This window comes from Diplotaxodon limnothrissa, linkage group LG23 (genome assembly GCF_057381915.1).
Source record: "Diplotaxodon limnothrissa isolate DT_005_m linkage group LG23, D_limnothrissa_male_GT1.1, whole genome shotgun sequence".
NCBI classification, from domain to species: Eukaryota; Metazoa; Chordata; class Actinopteri; order Cichliformes; family Cichlidae; genus Diplotaxodon; species Diplotaxodon limnothrissa.
Genome location: NC_140617.1, coordinates 10,487,740 through 10,510,381, shown reverse-complemented (window position 1 = coordinate 10,510,381; position 22,642 = coordinate 10,487,740).

Sequence of the window (22,642 nt, the reverse complement as noted above, 5' to 3'; positions counted from 1 at the left end):
CCCACCTCCTCCCCTCCCCCTGTGCATCCATTGACCAGCAGAAATCTGTATGTGGCTCTGGGTGAATCCCCCTCCTCCTCCTCAGGCAGTTTCCTGCAGGAGACCGAATCGATGGCCTCGGCCTTTTTCTGCAGCGCTCAGCATTCTCCAGGACCGAACCCCCTCCTTCCTCCTCCTGCCTCTGCTGCGTCTCCCTCAGTGGGGCTTCAAACGAGCCGCTGCTCCTCCAGGATGAGAAGGGTTTAGACGGAGGAGGTGGTAGCTGCACCTGGGAGACCCCCCTCCTCCTCTCCCACCTTCTCCTCCTCCTCTCCCAGGCCAGCTGGGGTCGATCGGCTCGTCTAGCTCACCTCCAGTGGCTCCTGCGTCTGTCGATGCCGCTCGGCTCTTTGAAACCGAACAGCTCCTTCGACTCGTGCGTCTCTTTCAGGCAGGAAACTTTCTTGATGACCACACGCTTTTGTTAGAGGACGCCGCCGCTCGATTCGCCTCCCGCCTGCTTCACTGCAGCCGGTTTTCTAAAACATGCTCTCCTGTTTTAAACTCTTTATTCACGTCTTTCTTTCTGAGAGCTCCTCAGTGCACAGCTCTGCACAGCTTAACCCTCAAACAGCCTCGACATACTGCTCTGTTTGTGTTCTTCACCGTTTCCTTTTCCTGTGACGGATGATCTAAAATGTTTTCATGTCATTAATGAAGGATAATAATAATGAGCCAACCCGACTGTCTGAGAACTGCAGACAGTACAGTCTAAAGATTAAAGTCACAATCAAAGCAACATTTCCTGTAAAAATAAAAACAAAATAAATAATCTGCTCTAAATATCTTATCCATTTAAACATGTAGTAACAAATGAAATAACTGCAAACTTGCTATTACATTGCATGTGCAATACATTCTGGGCCCATGACATCATCAGCCGTTGGCTGATGAGCCTCCAGAGTTCAGCTGCTGGTTGTGGTTTGAATTTCTGTCCCAAAGGGAACAGTGATATTATTCTGCACAGCAGAAGAGGAGAGACGATGAAGACAACTTCCAGAGCAGTCGCTGTGCTCTCAGTACTTCTGTCCTGAGGAATGTGATGCACAGAAAGACTCACAACAGCAAACAACATTAACGTCCTGTCAGGACCACGAACTTCGTCACGCGGTGATGCATGGTTCCCGGTGCAGGTCAATACGGTTGGTGGATGTAGACGGGGAAAAGAAAGTGGTCACTGCATGAAACTGCTCATGATCAGGTTACGGGTCATGACCTCAGCAGAGAGACAAGCTGCTGCTGCGGCTGATGATGATGAGTTTATTGAATATTTTTTAGGATTTTTTTTGGGCATAAAATATGAAGACAAAATTCACCAAAATCAAATAAATAAATATTTAATCTCACCGACTCAAACAGAACTACAAATCGACACAAACTTACACCAACGTGAGTTTTCATCAGAGTGCTCCAATGTCTCCTGAGCAACGTGCACGAAGTGAAGATTTTTCAGTTTAACAAGCAAAACATCCCATGAGGCTTGAGAGGTGTCATGATCGTATGTAATACCAATGTAATAACCTGAGGCGGTTAAACTGATTGTATTATTTTTATGTATTAATTAAAAACACATAAATATTTAAAAACTAAAAACATGTTTAAACAATAAAAACAAATTTGAAACTGAAACAAAAAGAAAGAAAGAAATATAAAGCAGTGAAAAATTCTAAACTGTAAGTCAGAAAGACGGGCATTATCAGGTGGGGTTGGTTGCAATGTGGCTTGTAGAGGCAGAATCAGCTTAAACAATAAAACCTGTTCCCAGTTAAATGTGTAGATGAGAATCAGCTGATGTGGACAGGCTCTGAAATCAGCTGATCTGCTGAGATTGAGATTAACTCCATGCTGGATAGAGTGGAATAAAATAGAATAGAATCCAGCGTTAGGAGTTTTTGCCCTGTATTTACATTTTTGTTCAAATAAAGCCAGGGATTCATTTTTTGATTATTTTTTTTAGTTCACTCATTTTGATGTTTGAGGCCGTCATCAAACGTATTGATCTGCTCAATCAGCTTTCAGAAGCTTCTGTCGTTGCCTTTTGTCCTGTCCGCTGGAGGTGAAGCTAACAGTCACTAACCCACGACAATCTCGAGGAAGGAGAGCTTTATCTTTACCCTGAGCGTTGCTGGGCAGGCGGGCCGCAACCCGGGGCAGTCTGAGTCACATAACCGTATCCCATCATCCCACTCTCACTGCCCAAATCACCATGGAAACCAGACACCATCTTCACCCACACCGCCACCCTGTGTTTAACCATTCAGCCATCAACTCCACCTTCATTCTCACCCAGAACTGACTGAAACCTTGTGCCTCTACAACTCTTTTATGGAACAGGGCGGCGTTTTCTGCTGCTGCCGCGCCGGTCCACCACCCGGTGTCGCCAAACCTTAGTTTGTGTAGTCTCCATTAGCTGTCCATCCTCTGTGTTCTGAAGTTTGCACTGACTTCTCCGTCTGTCCTTCGGTTTCTCTCGTTTCTGTTGAAATGGTGAACTTTAGGTCCATCCCTCCCAGCCCCATTAGTGACTCCATGTCCAACAAAGACTCAATTTACTGGAAGCAAAATGTGCATTTCCTATGCAACAACGACAAAAAATAAAGACGCTAAAGCTCTATCGACCTCCTCGGTTTCTTTTTCTCTCTGTACTGCTTTCTTTCCTTCCCAGGACAACAACTGCTGCACAATATTTATGTGCTAGCTGAACCAAACCTCCAGGTTTGACCTCTGACAGTGACCTCAGCCGCAGTATCTGAAACTTTATTTCTGTTTCACAAGTCAGTCATTTTAGTCTGCTTTTCACTTCTGGAAGTCTGTTTTGTTTGAATCTGCTCACACCATTAACTCTGTGAAGTCTGAGTCATTGACCGTGATGATCCCAACCCTGACCATATCACCATGATTCTTTCTGTTTTCTTGTCAGTCAGAGGACATGAAATAAAGAATTTAACTCCCATCAAGAATTTTCAGAATGTTTTTTATTTTGTTCTTGGGTTAGGATTCGGGTCTCACCAGTGATGATTTAGACCTCACCGAGTTAATGCAAACTCAAAGCTTCTTGTGTACAATCAATTAAAACTTATTGCATACATACTCGATATAACCACAGCTGAAAGAACGACAAACTGAAGTAGACGGTGGAAAGAATTCAGGTAGATTACATCAGAAGTGTCAAAAACCCGACCTGATATAAGAAAATTCTGGGTTACAACAATAGTGCAGAAAACACTTGAATATTGTTTTCTGCATTTTAAAACAGTCACACACACATCTCTACACTCATGAGTGAGTGCATAGAGTTCTTATCAAGTGTAATTCTCTTACTGCACTGGCAGATTTAGAAGATTTAGACTACAATCTATTATTTTTAACTTATTTTAAGATGGATAATTTTTGCAGTGCATGCACATGCACATCCTACACCTTTACTGATAAAATGCTGTGCTCACTTTTTCTTTCATGTTATAATAAATTGGGGGCTGATCCGGGATGGGTTTGTTATGTGTGTATACAGAGATGAGAGTGGAATTTTGGAGATGGAGGAATCCCAGGTTCTAGAGTAGTGATGTAGAATGGGGAAACAACTCACTTTCAAAGAACTAATAGATTGATGTTAAACTCTTCATAGTTTCCTATGGGGCTGTTTGTTTTATAAACAGGCTGTTGCTCCTCTTTGTGCATTTATCTGAACACACTGGAAAAAATAAGAACATATCACACAAGCTATCATGCATGCTCCTGAAACTTTGGCTAATATAAAGGTGAAACCATTGGATCCGTTCCTGCAGTGGCTCAAACAATTAACTACCCACCAGGGCCGTCACATCCCAACCATAAAGAGAGTGACCCTAAAAGGATCAAAACAACATTTGACATTAAGATTGCACTTAACCAATCCATTCTACACTGTTTTCACCAACCTGAGAAGCACATAAAAAACAGATAGTAAAAACTGGTGAGGAACACCACAATGTCATAAATGAAAATAACTTTATAATAAAGTAGCACATGACAAAGCATCTGCAATAATGTTGTTACTTTCTTTAATGTGTCTGACGTCAAGATTAAATGTCTGGAAAAACAGTGAATTAGGCGTCGGTTGTGACATCAGAGCAACTGTAGAAATGTCAGAGTTGTGATCAGTCTCAACAACTAAGGGAATTTAACCTTCTCCCACATATAGGTCAACGTGTTGCAAAGCCAAAATAAGTCCTAATGGCGCCTCCTCAATTACAGACTAGCTAACTTGATAACAGTTAAACTTGACTGACTGGTCTCACCAATGTAGGATCATCCTCTTACATCAAGACTGCCCCTGCACCCACTTGGCTGACGTCCACCAAACCCCAAAATCTTTGCAGTTCCTTCTTTGTTGTTGTTGGTAGAGGATACTGCTCGATTCCTGCAACCTCCTGCAACTCACATTTTGCCAAGTTAATATTCAATTAAATTTTATTTATTTATATAGCGCCAAATCACAACAACAGTCGCCTCAAGGCACTTTATATTGTAAGGTAGACCCTACAATAATACATACAGAGAAAACCCAACAATCATATGACCCCCTATGAGCAAGCATTTTGGGGACAGTGGGAAGGAAAAACTCCCTTTTAATAGGAAGAAACCTCCGGCAAAACCAGGCTCAGGAAGGGGCGGCCATCTGCTGCGACCTGTTGGGGTGAGAGAAGGAAGACAGGATAAAAGACATGCTGTGGAAGAGAGACAGAGATTAATAACAAGTACGATTCAATGCAGAGAGGTCTATTAACACATAGTGATTTAAAAAGGTGACTGAAAAGGAAAAACTCAATGCATCATGGGAGTCCCCCAGCAGCCTATGCCTATTGCAGCATAACTAAGGGAGGATTCAGGGTCACCTGATCCAGCCCTAACTATATGCTTCAGCAAAAAGGAAAGTTTTAAGCCTAATCTTAGAAGTAGAGGTAGTGTCTGTCTCCCGAAATCAAACTGGAAGCTGGTTCCATAGAAGAAAACTGAAGGCTCTGCCTCCCATTCTACTTTTAAATACGCTAGGAACAACAAGTAGGCCTGCAGAGCGAGAGCGAAGTGCTCTAATAGGGTGATATGGTACTACAAGGTCATTAAGATAACATGGGGCCTGATTATTTAAGACCTTGTATGTAAGGAGCAGGATTTTGAATTCAATTCTCCCTTCATCAGGGAGCCAATGTAGGGAAGCCAATGCAGGAGAAATATGCTCTCTCTTTCTAGTCCCTGTCAGTACTCTTGCTGCAGCATTTTGGATTAGCTGAAGGCTTTTCAGGGAGTTTTTAGGACATCCTGATAATAATGAATTACAGTAGTCCAGCCTGGAAGTAATAAATGCATGGACTAGCTTTTCAGCGTCACTCTGAGACAGGATAGTTCTAATTTTAGAGATGTTGAGCAAATGGAAGAAAGCAGTCCTACATATTTGTTTAATATGTACATTGAAGGACATGTCCTGGTCAAAAATTACTCCAAGGTTCCTCAAGGTGTTACTGGAGGCCAAAGTAATGCCATCCAGAGTAAGAATCTGGTTAGATACCATATTTCTAAGATTTTCAGGGCCGAGTACAATAACCTCAGTTTTATCTGAATTAAGAAGCAGAAAGTTAGTGGTCATCCAGGTCTTTATGTCTTTAAGACATTCCTGCAGTTTAACTAATTGGCGTGTGTTACCTGGCTTCATGGTAGTGATGTGCGATACCACTGATTTCCTTTCCGATCCGATACCAAGTAGAATTCAGGGTGGTATTGACGATACTGATCCGATACCAATACTTTGTACAAAAACTTATTTTATTTATTGTATCTTTTATTGTATATCTAATTACAGCATCATAATGATTACAGGACATCAGATTACTTGTTATTATCACTTAATAATGCAGAATTCATCATATAGAAATAAAAAAAACCTGAAGTTGTGCGCTATTTGAACACCTTGCCTCCCTGCAGCACTAAAGGACTCCATGAGAGACGTCTGTCTCGCCCTAGCAGCACCTGTCCATGTCCACTCCTCCTCTTCAGTTCGCTTCAACATACGCTCGTCATATTCTCTGATATGATTTACTCTGAGGTGTTTGACAAATTTGTGGTGTTGCCACAACACCTCACTTTCTTGCCACATGTATCGCAAACCACGTCTCGGCTGTTTGTGGATGTAAAATATGTCCGCACATGACTCCAATTACGCTCAGCCATTGTTGTGAGTGCGCATGCCAAGGGTCTACGACACATTTATACAGCCGTATTTCGCACATGACTATGAAAGGTGGAAGAGGAAGTAGTTCCTTCCAATGTAGACAATCCGAATGATATATTTTCTTTCCACTGTGTTCCGGTTAATGATAAACTACAAATTTACCCTAAATTACTAAAATATTGATATTTTAATGTGAGAATCGATTCTAGAACATAAATGACTGGTATCGGAGGAATCGATATTTCAGTATCGATCCGCACACCACTACTTCATGGATAGATAGAGCTGGGTGTCATCAGCTTAGCAGTGAAAATGTATACTACAGTGGGGCAAAAAAGTATTTAGTCAGCCACCGATTGTGCAAGTTCCCCCACCTAAAATGATGACAGAGGTCAGTAATTTGCACCAGAGGTACACTTCAACTGTGAGAGACAGAATGTGAAAAAAAAATCCATGAATCCACATGGTAGGATTTGTAAAGAATTTATTCGTAAATCAGGGTGGAAAATAAGTATTTGGTCAATAACAAAAATACAACTCAATACTTTGTAACATAACCTTTGTTGGCAATAACAGAGGTCAAATGTTTACTATAGGTCTTTACCAGGTTTGCACACACAGTAGCTGGTATTTTGACCCATTCCTCCATGCAGATCTTCTCGAGAGCAGTGATGTTTTGGGGCTGTCGCCGAGCAACACGGACTTTCAACTCCCGCCACAGATTTTCTATGGGGTTGAGGTCTGGAGACTGGCTAGGCCACTCCAGGACTTTCAAATGCTTCTTACGGAGCCACTCCTTTGTTGCCCGGGCGGTGTGTTTTGGATCGTTGTCATGTTGGAAGACCCAGCCTCGTTTCATCTTCAAAGTTCTCACTGATGGAAGGAGGTTTTGGCTCAAAATCTCACGATACATGGCCCCATTCATTCTGTCCTTAACGCGGATCAGTCGTCCTGTCCCCTTGGCAGAAAAACAGCCCCATAGCATGATGTTTCCACCCCCATGCTTCACAGTAGGTATGGTGTTCTTGGGATGCAACTCAGTATTCTTCGTCCTCCAAACACGACGAGTTGAGTTTATACCAAAAAGTTCTACTTTGGTTTCATCTGACCACATGACATTCTCCCAATCCTCTGCTGTATCATCCATGTGCTCTCTGGCAAACTTCAGACGGGCCTGGACATGCACTGGCTTCAGCAGCGGAACACGTCTGGCACTGCGGGATTTGATTCCCTGCCGTTGTAGTGTGTTACTGATGGTGACCTTTGTTACTTTGGTCCCAGCTCTCTGCAGGTCATTCACCAGGTCCCCCCGTGTGGTTCTGGGATCTTTGCTCACCGTTCTCATGATCATTTTGACCCCACGGGATGAGATCTTGCGTGGAGCCCCAGATCGAGGGAGATTATCAGTGGTCTTGTATGTCTTCCATTTTTTCACACCAAGCTGCTTGCCTATTGTAGATTCACTCTTCCCAGTCTGGTGCAGGTCTACAATACTTTTCCTGGTGTCCTTCGAAAGCTCTTTGGTCTTGGCCATGGCGGAGTTTGGAGTCTGACTGTTTGAGGCTGTGGACAGGTGTCTTTTATACAGATGATGAGTTCAAACAGGTGCCATTCATACAGGTAACGAGTGGGGGACAGAAAAGCTTCTTACAGAAGACGTTACAGGTCTGTGAGAGCCAGAGATTTTCCTTGTTTGAGGTGACAAAATACTTATTTTCCACCCTAATTTACGAATAAATTCTTTACAAATCCTACCATGTGAATTCATGGATATTTTTTTTTCACATTCTGTCTCTCACAGTTGAAGTGTACATCTGGTGCAAATTACTGACCTCTGTCATCATTTTAAGTGGGGGAACTTGCACAATCGGTGGCTGACTAAATACTTTTTTGCCCCACTGTATGTCTTCTGATGATACTGCCTAAGGCAAGCATTTATAATGTAAACAGAATTGGTCCTAGCACTGAACCCTGTGGAATACCATAATTAACGTCAGAGGACTCTCCATTTACATGAACATATTGGAACATATTAGATAGACACGATTTAAACCACTGCAGTGCAGTACCTGTAATACCTACAGTGTGTTCTAATCGCTCTAATAGAATATTATGGTCAACAGTATCGAACACTGAACTGAGGTCTAGCAGGACAAGCACAGAGTTGAGTCCACTGTCAGAGGCCATAAGAAGACAATTTGTAACCTTCACTAAAGCTGTTTCTGTGCTGTGATGAGCTCTGAAACCTGACTGAAACTCTTCAAATAAGCCATTCTGCTGCAGATGATCTGTTAGCTGTTTGACAACTACTCTTTCAAGAGTTTTTGATATTAAAGGAAGGTTGGAGATTGGCCTATAATTAGCTAAGACTGCTGGGTCTAGAGATGGCTTTTTGAGTAAAGGTTTAACTACTGCCAGCTTGAAGGCCTGTGGTACATAGCCGATTATTAGCGATAGGTTCATAATATTTAAGATTGAAGCATTAGTTAATGGCTGGACTTCATTGATGAGTCTTGTAGGAATGGGGTCTAAAAGACACGTTGATGGTTTGGAGGAAGTAATTATTGAAGTTAACTCAGAAAGATCAATTGGAGAAAAAGAGTCTAACTTAACATCAATGGCACTAAAGGTAGCTGTAGATAATCTTACATCTCTGAGATGGTTATGGGTAATTTTTTCTCTAATGATTAACGTTTTTATTTGTGAAGAAGTTCAATAATTCATTAGTAGTTAATGTTAAAGGAATAGTTGGCTCAACAGTGCTCTGACTTTTTGTCAGCCTGGCTGCAGTGCTGAAGAGAAACCTGGGGTTGTTCTTATTTTCTATAATCAGTGACGAATAATAAGATGTTCTAGCTTTGTGGAGGTCTTTCTTATAAAGCAACAAACTATTTCTCCAGGCTAAATGATGATCTTCTAAATTTGTGATTGTAGTAAGTGTAAGATTGGCATTAGCCAGTCGATGAAACAATACTCATATGCGATGAAGATGAGCATACCACATTTCACTGTATATTACCAAATCATCCAAAAACAACTGAACAGCCCTCTAAGCTGGCCACAGCTTTATTCATTAACCGGAGTTGGAGTGTTTCTTAAGCCAAGTGGTAAAACTTTATAAAGAGCAGAAGGGGTAACGAAAGCTGATATTTCCTGTGCTTGTTCTGACAATGGCACCTGCAGATAACCTTTAATCAGATCAAATTTGCTTACAAACTTGGTCGATCCAACCTGGCCAATACAGTCATCCATCCGTGCCAATGGTAAAGAGTCTGGTTTTTATACAGAATTGACTTTTCTAAAATCCATACAAAATCTTGATGTTTTCGCTGGCTTTGGCAACAGGATACATGGGGAAGCCCAGCTAGAGGAAGAAGGAGACGCAATGTTATTTTGGAGTATAAAAGAAGCTTCAGCAGTCAAATGTTTCAGTTTGTCTGGTGCCATGCGATCGAACCGCTGCTTGATTGGCTGTAGCCTACATCTCCAACATCAAGCTCATGCTTATGTTCATCCAGCAAGATGAAACATCACCAAACAAACAGATACTTCAAAATCAGTTCTGACAACTCACTGCATTCATCTTCTGGAAAATGAGACAGCAACTTATCCAAGTTACAAGAGACTCTGAATTTTTGAACCATAGAGCAAACTGTCATCGGGTTCTGGTATTTCATCAAAGAAACAGACAAAACTAGTTCTTAACACTGACTAGAATTTTGGTCACTTGCATAATACGGTTTGAGTATGTTTACATGACAGAGCTTAACTGACTTTTTCTGTTTTGGGTTTGAAGATCAGAAAGTTTCTCTTTAACCATATGAGGACCTGTATATCGGGCCTGAAAAGGAGATTGCACAATTGGCAACAGCGCCTAAACATGGTCCCTTAAAACTAAACTCACAATGTTTTGTGTCCTTTATTCTAGTCTTTGCAAAGTCAACCAAGGTTTTAGGTGGCTCTGAATCAACCCAGTTATCCTTTAATACAGCCAAGAGTCCACGCACACTATGTCCAAACACAAGCTCACTGGGGCTGAAGCCTGTGGTCTCCTGGTCTCTTGCAGCCAGAATCAGCCACGGAAGACCCTCTTTCCAGTCTTTACCAAGCAATAGGTATGCATAGATTACGGTTTATGTGCAGAGTTTCTAAAACTTCTCCAAACACGTAGGATGAAAAATTCGAACCTTGGTCACTCTGTATTGTTTTAGGAATACCAAACACTGAACTGAAAACTGACAAATGGTATCTCCCGTGACATCATCAACCAGAGTGAAGCACCTTCGAAACAACAGACCATTATGCAACATATAACCACAAACTTCACTGTGTATTTCAGCTTCAGGCAACACTCGATTGAATAGATCTTTCAGACTCTGATCATTCTGCTGCTCATGGAACAGCACATTCTGTGAAACTGTCAGAGAAAACTTATTTAAAGATGGAACCTGCAACTCCGGCACGTGTAACCACACAAGCAGAAAAATCCTCTGGGAACTGACCAACACCGTCATGACAGATTGCTTTGGAAAATATGTCACAATTGGTACAGGAGGAACATCAGCCCAAACCCCACTACCAGCCAAACCACTGCCCAAAATAAAGCAAACACCATGCATCCAGGCAATGCTGGATGTACTCCTGCAGAAGCTTCCCCTTGAAGAAGCTCACAATCACAAGAATCTCTCTCATAGAGCAGCACAAACTCATCTGCTGGCACAGCAGCTTCAGCAGCAGTTGGGTCTTTTTTCTCAGTGAATTAAATTGCTACTTCAGCCGAAAGCATGTTTTTAAACTGCTCCAAAATCTTTAACTCACACAAGTCATCAAATGTGGAAATTTCAAGTGCACCCAGCCAGCATTTAAAATAACTTGTTAAGTTAATTGAAAATAATTTTTTTATTTTAAATTAAGGAGTTTATTGGGCAAACTCAACATATGTTTGTCCATTTCTCTTTTCTGATGTTCTGAACCTCTGCCTTTATACAAGCTCATAAGCTTTAAGCACAGCAAACTTAATTTTGGCTTAATCACAGAAATCAATAGAGTTCAAAGACGCCTCCCGTGCCTTACCTTTAAGCAACAGCGCGCACTCTGCATCTGACCAGCCTCTAGCTTTGGAAACGCAATCAAGGAAAACAAAAAATGAATCTGGGCCCTTTTCATTAAATTGAGAGACTTAACGCAAATTATTAATGTCAAAAGGATGCAATGTCCCATCATCATCCAACTGTTTGTCCAAGGACAGATGAGAAATGTCCAGCCTTTTTTCTGTTTGCCTACAAATCATTTCCACTTCGATTTGCTTTTTAACTTCATTTACGTTTATTTTTTCCAAATTCCAGCTGAATTAAAAGAAGCTCTTTTTGCTGCTCAAAAGTAAGACCAGAAAACTCAGCCGGCGTCACACGAACTGAGGGAAGCGATTCCTCTGGAATTGGATTTAACACAGAAGGAAACCCTTCCTGGTCAACCTTAATAAGACCCATCTCCAACAACTTTAATTTCAGAGACTTTGATTGGTTCTTTGAGGCATTTATCTGTAACAAGAAAAGGATAATGCTCAGCAAGTCTCAACAGCTGTTCCTTTGTGCACTTTTCCAATGACTCCTCTGATGGAGAAACAACAAATGTTCCAAGTTCGGCCATTCTTTTTGGTTACACGGCTCACAACAGATTTTCATATGGATATGGATATGACCACAGATGTGAAGTCTCCCTTTTATCTAATATCAGCTCCCCCTAAATAATCTCCTCTCTAGTCTTCATGCAGCACTTGCAGCAGGTATTAAATAGTGAAAAACTAATAACAAGCTGGTGTATGAAGTCAGAAAAATCAGTCATGTCAATGTGAATGGGTGACAATGTTGAATGTAAATGATGAGTGTTAAATGAGGCAAACCAAACGTGAACAAACTTACAAATGTTGGCATCCCCAAAAAACACTGACCGCAACAAAGAGTCAGGACCCAGGATAGTAAAAAGTCCCGACATAAATATTGTTTTCAGCTCTGCTGAAACACCAGGACACCAGTTCATAAATGCTAACAACACATTGTGCACATTTGCATTCCCCGTTAACCGGCGCTGTTATCTCTTTGTTTTAACTTTGTACTGTTGGATAAACTTACATCCTCACCCCTCTGAGCACGCTCAGTAATCCGTCCGTGAAGCCCTCGTCTCTGCAGACCACAGGCTGTGAAATCCAGGCAGAGCGAGACCTCTGCTTCTGCTGCCTATCAGATCTGCTGATGTCAGCAGAGTTTGTGTGTGTGTGTGTGTGTGTGTGTGTGTGTGTGTGTGTGTGTGTGTGGTATGAACATCTCTAACAGTGTTTCACAGCATGAGCATGTGAGCATCTCTTCCCAGGACGTGTTTTTAAGTGTTTGTGATCTAAAGTCAGCTATTCAGTTAATCTCAGAAATCCTTCTTGGTTCATCTCCTCCTCCTCTTCCTCCTCCTCAGATGTGTGTTGTGTTGTTGTCGGCTGAGCTCAGTTTCCCCCCCGGGTGCCTGGTGGATGGAGGAGGGGTGGGAGCAGCCTCACCTTCTCTACTCAGGTTTCAGGGAGGGAGACAACCGCAGAGGAGCGTGAATAATTCAGCCAGCCGCCAACACCAGGCATCGCCTTTCCACAACACACACACACACACACAAAAACACACACATGGCCATGACCTGATATGCCCCCACAACACAGAAACCAACAGTCCAGAGGTCGGGCTGTGAACTTGGAAGAGGCTCACACCCTGAAACACAGACGAACACCTACACTGGGCTTCCAGAACGAGCATCAACAGAAAAGGTTTGGACCACAGGAAATGGACCCCCAGACAGGAAGTGGGGACTCTGTAAAGGATGTCAAGTGGTCTGAAATCAGGATAAAAAAGCTGGCTATTTTTCCCTTATTTACACACACACACACACACACACACACACACACACACACACACACACACACACACACACACACACACACGTGTATCAATCATGACGATGGTGCTGTGAAAAAAGGATGGACACAAAAACTCATCTACAGCAGTGGTCCCCATCCTTTTTTGCGCCACGGACCAGTTTATGTCCAACAATATTTTCACGGACCGGCTTTTAAGGTGCCGTGTATAAATACAACAAATAAAACCATTACTGGTACCAAAAAAAGGAAGATTTATTCATAATACACGGGAAAAGACCCAGCGAAAACAATTAAAAAATAATAATAAAAACCTTGAAAACCATAAACTGGTACCGGTCCGTGGCCCGAAGGTTGGAGTCCGCTGGTCTACCATCGTTGCTGTCCTGCTTTCTGGGAGAACTGGGACTAGAAGGAACTGGACTGAAAGTCTAAAAGGTTCCCTGGAAGTCTGAGAGAGGCACACTGAGCAGATATCAGCTGAAGCAGATATCCTTCATTTTAGCAGAGCAGCTGAGGATCTGACACTGATGGCATGTTGTCAGATATTAATCCTGGTCCATGCCACAGACGTGCAGCAGCAGCACTTCAGCGCTCTGTTTCTCTATCCAGGCTTCTGTTCCTGGTGGTACCATGACAGTTTGGATGACACAGACCTGAAGCCTGACCTGCTGTGGGAAAACCGGGTAGCTGATACTGGACCACATAGAGACTGTTTTAACCTGGTGTTCACCGATGATTATAAGGCTCAGGTGTGTGATTGGAGCCAAGCTCACGAAGCATCCCTGTGTTCCTGTCCCATCAGCTGGGATGGGTTCAGGTGACATTCACGTTGTTTGGTCTTCTGGCCAAAACTCTGAGGTGTTTGAGCCTGGAGTGTGTCTGAGGGTGAAGAGCTTTTTTTCCTCGTTCAGGGTGGAGTCTCTTGAGAGTGCATGTTCCTGTTCCTGTTCAGCTGTGATGTGACCCTGGGGAACCTTCTTTGTTCCGTGTGACCTCTGACCCTCAGAGAGCTCTGTTGCAGGCAGCAGTGTTTGTTAGAAGTGCGTGACAGCTGCAGGTGGATCTAGCAGAACGAGCCTCTGATGAGTCAAACAGATCCCGGAGTCGTCTGAACGCTGCAGCGCTGTTCAGTGGATTGAATGACGCTGATCTGACATCAGGGCTGATTCTGTGGTTCTGCCGTCTGTGGGAGTTCAGATGTTAGAGTTTTGGACATGAAGCTGTGATCAGCTGTGCCTAAACTGACTGTGGTTCAGGACAAACCCAGTGAGATGGCGGACGGCATCATTTTTTCCACAGATTTCAGCCGCTTATTGCAAATGTGACATTGAGAGAGTCACATGATCAAGCAGAGCAGTTTTAATAGTGTGAAACGTCGCTCGTTGTTTGTTCACTATATTTGTTTCCAGGCTGTCTCATGGACAGATTGCAGTGGGCCAGCGAGGGTGGAATTTAGAGCGTTAATGAGGGCGACTGGCCCCGGGTGAAGACACGTCTGGTGGAGTCGTGGCTGCAGGCGGTGCTGTGAAGCGTGGAAACTACAGACCCAGATATTCAGGCAGAAACATGCAGGTGAAACAGGTGTGAGCGCTCTGATCCTCCGAGACTACAAACCTTTGTTACCAGAAGCTTTCTGCTTTCTGCAGTTTTGAGCTCTGGTATCCAGTCAGGTTAGAGCATTCAGCTCTGCATGCAGGTAAATGCTCCGTATGGAGACAAAAAGAGGAAAACAATTGGAAAACGGTGGCTCACAGCTTTTCTTTTTTTCATAGATTTTTAAAGAGTTCCACCCTTGCTTTAAGGCCTTCACACTCCAAGCGTTTCGCTAAAAAATGACTGACTACTGAACTTGTAGTGTACCATATGTACACTCCGAACATGCTGTTTTTTTTGTCTTTAAAAGACTTACTGTGGAAAAAACTGAGTGAACATGAAGCGATGATGAACCGATCCTGATGTTTCTGAACAAGAAAAGAAAGAAACAGATTGTGGGTTCATCCGATTGTCAGCAGGAAGCAGCAGCAAGGCTTCCTGGTTTGATCCTGGACTTGAAGCTTTCGTCCATGTTTCAGGATGTCAGTGGGGCAGTCTGAGCTCTTGTTGGACCACTGAGATAAAACAGGATTATTTTACTGTGTATATTAGTGTGTGACAGTGTGAGGCGAGCGCAGAATGCAGACCTGAAGTCGTCTCTGACTGTGTGGATGCTGTGAGGCCATAAATCTCTCCACAGGTGGATTCTGCCAATGTTCTCAGCTCCTGACGACGACGCGAGCAGCAGCTCCACTTTTATGGTCAAACTTCTCCATCCACAATTAAAGTTTCTCTCTCTGTTCCCGGTCATCCATTCACACCCAGCCACGGTAACCACGGTGACATTGCTGTAACAAAGGGCCACGGACACGCCCCTCCAATTTCCCCTCAGACATCCTGAAAGACCAATTACAGAAGAGGATTAAGGCGTTCCGCGTCCACACGCAAATTAGCATTAATCAAAGGGTGTGTGTGTGTTTTGGGGTGAATAGTGATGAGCTCCAGACTCAGCGTGAACTCGTATAATTGCTCTTGGTGTTTGTGATCGATACCACATCCACCGCCGAGTGTAGCCAATGGCAGCAGGCTTCCAGCAAGTGTGTGTGTGTGGCTGATCAGTATCAGACAGATTTTATTCCTTAGATGGATGGTAATATTAAAACTAGAACAGGACACGAGCGGCTTGCTGAACGCCATTTGTTGATCTGAAGATTATTTCTCCTTTTATAATGACCAGATATGCTGTTTCCTGTCTTTACTTTAACATGAGCTTCTGTTTTTAGTTCATTATGACTCTGGATACTGTAGCGCCTGTGAAAAAGAGAGCCTCAAATCAGAAGGACTGCCTGCTCTGTATCACAAATTTAGAAGATCGTCATTTAGCCTGGAGAAATAGTTTGCTGCTTTATAAAAATGCCTACCGTAAAGGTAGAACATCTTACTATTCATCTGTCATGATGTGTGCTGTGGCAGGCAAGGATGTAGGACCCAAACGCAGGACTCAGAGACACAATGATTAACTAAGAGCAGCAGCTTTATTCCTGGAGATAAACGCAAGACACGAAGCTCAAACTAGAAAAATGGGAAACTAGAAAACAAAACCGGGAAACAGAGAACCAGAACATTACCAGAAGGACAGAAGAAAAACACAGCATGGTGAGGGTACGACGCAACAACTAACAGAGAGAAACACAGGGCTTAAATACACAAGCAGGACAACGAAAGGATGGGGAACAGGAGGTAACACAGCTGGGACAAGCACAACCAGACACACTGCACACAGGACCGAGACTATCAAAATAAAGAGGAAGCAAGAGACAGTCACAAAGACGCGGACTTGACACTGAGACACAGAGACATGAACTGTGGGACACGAAAAAGGCACCGAGTAGACAAAACACAGAAGGCACATAACCAAAACCTAAAGACTAGAAATCAGGAGATACTAAAGAACTTAGGGAACTAGAAATCAAGAAACAAAAACCAAGAGACTACTAGTGACAAATCATAATGAAATCGAGGATTAATGATAATATAAAACCCTGGGTCACCGACCCAGGACTGTGACATCATCATTGATTGAAGAAAATATGAACAACCCTAGGTTTCTCTTCAGCACCGTAGCCAGGCTGACAAAAGTCAGAGCACCGTTGAGCCAACCATTCCCTCCCAACCATTCCCATTAACTAGTAATGACTTCATGAATTTCTTCACAAATAAGATTTTAACCATTAGAGAAAAAATTACTCATAATCATCTCACAGATGTACACTGTAAAATGTAATATTGTGTTTAATTAAAAAATATTAAATAGGCTGAACTCAGTTTTTATCAATTTGTTATTAGAACTCGATTTAAATAAGTTACCAGTACTTTTTATGCAAAACCGCTGATCAACTCAATTTATTTGAGTTGTCTTAACTTAGAAAAACTAAGTAAGATGGAAGTTTTGCTTCTAAGTGCGGAAGGATGAAAGATGTGTTTTGAAAATGCCCCGTCACTACCGTCCTCCTCCCTCTCGGATCAGTCCGCATGTTCATGGTGCCAGCATTTGTTATGGAATATGTTGAGCAAACCTGGAAAAGCGTCAGCTCAAAATATTATTGTTGTCATTGCTGTGGATCTTTACCTGATACACTGACTTGGTGAGTAAATGTTTACTCTTATTCAAACTGATTTTGTGGCTTCTCTTAGTTTAGCACTGGGTTTATAATCTTGCTAGCTAGTTAGTGTTAGCCTAGCGTTGCTGCTGCAGACCCCACTCCTACAAAACTGCTCAAAGAAGTCCTGCCATTAATTAATGCTTCATTCTTAAATACGATCAGCCTTTCTTCTTCTCTCACGATGTGTTTTCACCTCTCTGCATTTAATTGTTAGTTATTATTAATCTCTGGCTTTCTTCCACAGTGCTCACAGTAGAAAAGCGCTATATAAGTGGGCGATCACCTAATGGCGATTGGCTAACAGCTTTTGAGAGGCAATGAGCAGATCCTGGATCAGCCAGGACCTTTTGATTGATAGAGTCAGACTGGAAACCAAAGGTGTCGCCCCCTGCTGTTCATGCAAGTTTAAGGCATTTTCACGTTAGCATCATGTAAATTTAAGCTACCGTATTTTCACGACCATAAGACGCACTGTACTAAAAGTCGCAGTCTCAGTTATGTGTGCCATTACTGTATTTAACACACACATAAGGCGCACTGGATTATAGGGCGCATACAAGTACCGTATGCGTATTTAAAAATAAAGCGGGAGCAAACCTGAGTTCGGTACCTTACTCACATTTCTATTACCGGTAATCGTCATCATCAACAACACACAAGCATACAAGTGTGCATATTTAAAAATAAAGCAGGAGCAAAACAAAGTTTGGTACTCACATTTTTATCATCAATCAAACCCATCGAAGTCCTCATCCTCTGTGTCTGAATTGAACAGCTGCGCTAAATCTCCATCAAACATGCCAGGTTCACTTTCTTCACTGTCAGAGTCACTTTCCGTGCCGTGCGGCTCCTCGGAAATGATGCCGGCTTTTGCGAAAGCTCGAACAACAGTGCCAGCAGACATGTTAGCCCAAGCATCTACAATCCATTGGCAAATTGTGGCGTAACTCGCCCGGCGCTGCCTTCCACTCTTGGTGAAACTGTGGTCTCCATCGGTCATCCATCGCTCCCAGGCCGCTCGCAGCCTTACTTTGAACGGGCGGTTCACACCGATGTCCAGCGGTTGGAGTTCCTTTGTCAGGCCTCCCGGAATGACAGCAAGCTCACAGTTCATTTGTTTCACTAGTTTTTTCACATTGGCTGTGAGATGGGCACGCATAGAGTCACAGATTAAGAGCGATGGTGATGCGTGGAAAAAAACCACCTGGTCTCCTTACATACACCTCCCTCAGCCACTCTTTCATCATTTCCTCATCCATCCAGCCCTTTTCATTTGCCTTAATGATGATTCCTGCTGGAAACTTCTCTTTAGGCAAAGTCTTTCGCTTAAAAATCACCATAGGCGGCAGTTTCTGTCCATTAGCATGGCAGCCAAGCACAACAGTAAAAGAAGACTTTTCATACCCCGTTGTGCGTATCGCTACCGTGCTGGTCCCCTTCTTCTCCACAGTGTGACTCACCGGGATGTCAAAAGTGAGCGGGACCTCGTCCATGTTCGTGATGTGGCTGAGCTGGATGTTTTTGTCGCCGATGTGTTTGCTGCAGTAGGACCGGAAGATGGCCAGCTTTTCCTTATAATCCGCTGGAAGTTGCTGCGCTACCGTAGTCCTGGTCCGGATGGAAAAATGGCACCGTTTCATAAAACGAAAGCACCAAGACGGACCTCCTTGGAAATGTTCAATGTTCATCTCTTCAGCTAGTGAAACTGCTTTTAGCCGAATGGTGACCGTCGAAACGCTTCTCCCGCTCGTTCTTTGCTCGATGATCCACCGCTCGAGTCTTTCCTCCAGCTCGGGCCACCTCGCCTTATGTCTGCGGAAACTCAGCTGCGTTTTCTTGACCTGCCGGAGCTTGTTTTCTAGCTTCCTCCATTTGCGAACCATCGATTCGTTAATCTTAAATTCTCTCGCCGCTGCTCGATTTCCATGTTCCTCCGCATAGCTGATGGCCTTCAGTTTAAACTGTGCTTCATAAGCGTGTCTCTTTGCCATTTTCAGGGTTGTTAAAACAACGATGTTCCACATAATGCACATACCTGTCCTTTTATACAGGTATGTGCGATTGTCCGGTATATACGATCAACGCCCACACTTCACCCTTTAGCGTTCTCATGGTGTTCTCTACTACGTCCTCCTTACAACACACAGGGCGCACTGCGCTATAGGGCGCGCCGTACTTTTTGAAGAAAATCTAAGACTTTTAAGTGCGCCTTATGGTCGTGAAAATACGGTATGTCCATGTTTTACAGTCTGTGGAAAAATCCTGAGCTCGGATTTGTTGCACTCTTACTTTTATATAATGTTCAGCTTTAATACAATTTAAACAGGTGTGTTATAGAAACAAGGAAATCGCAGTAGCCAAACAGATTCTGTATCAGGCTTTAAACGTGTGTATGTTTACGTCAGTCTGAAGTGTTCCACAGCAGAGACGTGAGGAGAAGATCAGTCTGTGAATCACAGCAGCGAGGAAAGGATGTGGAGGACAGAGTCACGATGACATGAGGAGGCGGTGGTGGGCTGGGCTTCCTCCTCAGGGGAGACGTTGACCTGTCAGAGTAAATGTCTCGTCTGCAGGGACATAAAATCATATTTAAAGATCAGATGCTTTAAATCGTGACCAGCTCTGTTTGAAGAACCTTGAAGGACCTTGATGGCTCAGTACCCTTTGTTTGGTAAATTAATAAATATATCATTAATATTTTCTCTGACGGGATTTAAAATTTGGAATAACGTGAAGACACTGCTGCAGTTGACCCCAAGCTGACAGGCCATCATTTACCTGTGATGACCTGGAGATACAGATGTGTACCTGATTTAAAGACTTTGTTTCTGAAGCATGAACACGGTTGCTGAAACTGAGACTCTGCCGTAAATGAGCTGTGAAGGATTCGGCCAAGCCCAAGTGTTAGGGGTCAATGCAGCTTATTGAATAATTATTGGTGGAAAATTGAGCAACAGCTAATAACTTAGAAACAAGCATGCTGTGTATTGTCAGCATATAGATTAAAAATATCGCATCATGTTTGACCTCTGACCTCTCCTAAAGCTGTTTGCCATTGCCATTGTTTGTACTGACAGTATATCGGCATATAGGGAATGATATATGGGGATTCTAAACACCACATTACATTATTGTGACTTTTTGTGCATCACAATAACAGGTTATAACTGTTTACATACATAAGAATTTAAATACATGGACTGTGCTCCTGAATACTTTATGCTTTTAAAGAAACGTTTTTTCTCTTGATATTTATGACGAAACATCTAACCAAATTTTATTAAACAATGAAATGAATGTGACACATGTTCACATAAATAAAAGTAATACAATAAAATAAACAATAATGACACTCAAAATGATGCCAGGTATGGGTTTCAACAGGGCAAATAAAAACAACTTTGCGCTAAATTATATTTAAAGAGAGAGAAAAATAAATTATATGTGAAGGAAGCACCACAGAGTGAGCTGCCTTCTTGTTTGATACAACGCTTGTTCTAATTTTACATTTGAACCAAAGGACAAAAGTAAAATAAAGTAACCTATTTTTAATTATCCTACAAATGAATCTTTATTTGAAGCAGATTCATAAAGACACAGGCAGCTGCAGCACCAATATCATGATTTTCTGAATTGAACACATTAGTGATCAGATCTGTCCAGTCTCAAACATCAGGCCAGAGGTTCAAATCCTGGAACGATTTTTCAAACCAAACACTCTTTAATGGAAAATCCATTTCTGCTTTCTGATATTAATGTGTAAAAATTAAACACACACACACACCGGTGCAGCTGAGCTTCACACAGTGCCCGTGTCACACAGTGACCGACCGAGTGTGAATATTGAAATGACTTATCTGGTCACACACACACACAGGGATTATAGCGGTCTGGCATTTATTTTGTGAACTTCCATCAACAAACACATTTGGACATCCGTCTTCGTGAGGACTTCTGACCCTGAATCCTGGTTTGAACCCTCAGACCCTCCTCCTCTCAGACCTGCAGGCCCCACCAGTTTCCTCGTTCCTGGTCCTCACAAAGACAGAAGTGCAGGAGGGCACACACTCAGCTGGGTGAAGGTTTGCATGAAGCTTCCACCTTATCTGCAAACTTTCCTCCTACTTCGTTCCAACCGACACAACTGTAATTTCATGGCCTCTGTTTCCCACACAGCACACTCTTTGTGTGTGTGTGTGTGTGTGTGTTTTACCTCCCAATCACAGTATTTTGTGACGACGGACTTGTGTGTATATATAAATATATGTTGGACATGGTCCACCAAGATGAGATGATGAACATCCACAAGTACATCAGGAAGATAGCCACAACTGACCATGTGCTTAGTCTATACCTGAGGCACCATGGAAGGCTAGGCCCCTGCACGGTATGCACCACTGGCAGATAGAGGAAGTGGCTGACATCCAAAAGTCCTACCAGTGGCTGGCAAAGCTGGACTGAAAGACAGCACAGAGGGACTAATCATGGCAGCACAGGACAAATGCCCCTGAGACAATCTAGCACATGACAGCAGGGTGCAAGATGCTAGCAAGCAGGGCATACATGGAACGCCACAACCAAGCAGCCAGCATAGTATACAGAAACATTTTTGCTGAGCATGGCCTGGAAGTCCCAAGGTCAAAATGGGAGACGCCCTCTAGGGTGGTGTAGAATGACCGAGCTAAGATCCCGTGGGAATTCCAGATACAGACAAACTGGTAATGGCTAACCAACTGGACATAGTAGTGGTGGACAAGCAGAGGAAGACAGCCATAGTGATAGATGTAACAATAAAAAATGACAGCAGGGGTCCCAGGGGTAATCGGAGCACTTAGTGCAGTGACTTCCAAACTAGGCGAGTGGCTCCAGCAGATTCCTGGAACAACATCTGAGACATCTGTCTAGAAGAGCGCAGTCCCAGGAGCAGCTAAGATACTGTGCAGGACCCTCAAGTCACAGAGGAGGACCCAAGCTTGCAGGGGCTAGAGGGGAATTTTCTACGAACCAATCAGTAGCCTCCTCTGTTGACATGTGACCATCTGCAGTTCCCTTGATGCCCACTAGATGCTGCTGTGATCAAACCCAGACTGACCCAAGTCCTCACGGTGCTGCTGTGAGAAATTATCCCTTAAAACATTTATGATAAAGTTAAGATTTAAGATAAATAACACATTTGTGTAAAATCGTGCTGCTGTAACTTCTTCAATGTGAATTATTACTTGAATCAAAACGTCCAGACATCAGAAGAGGTCAGACAGATGTGTTTAAAATGTAACGTATATGTTG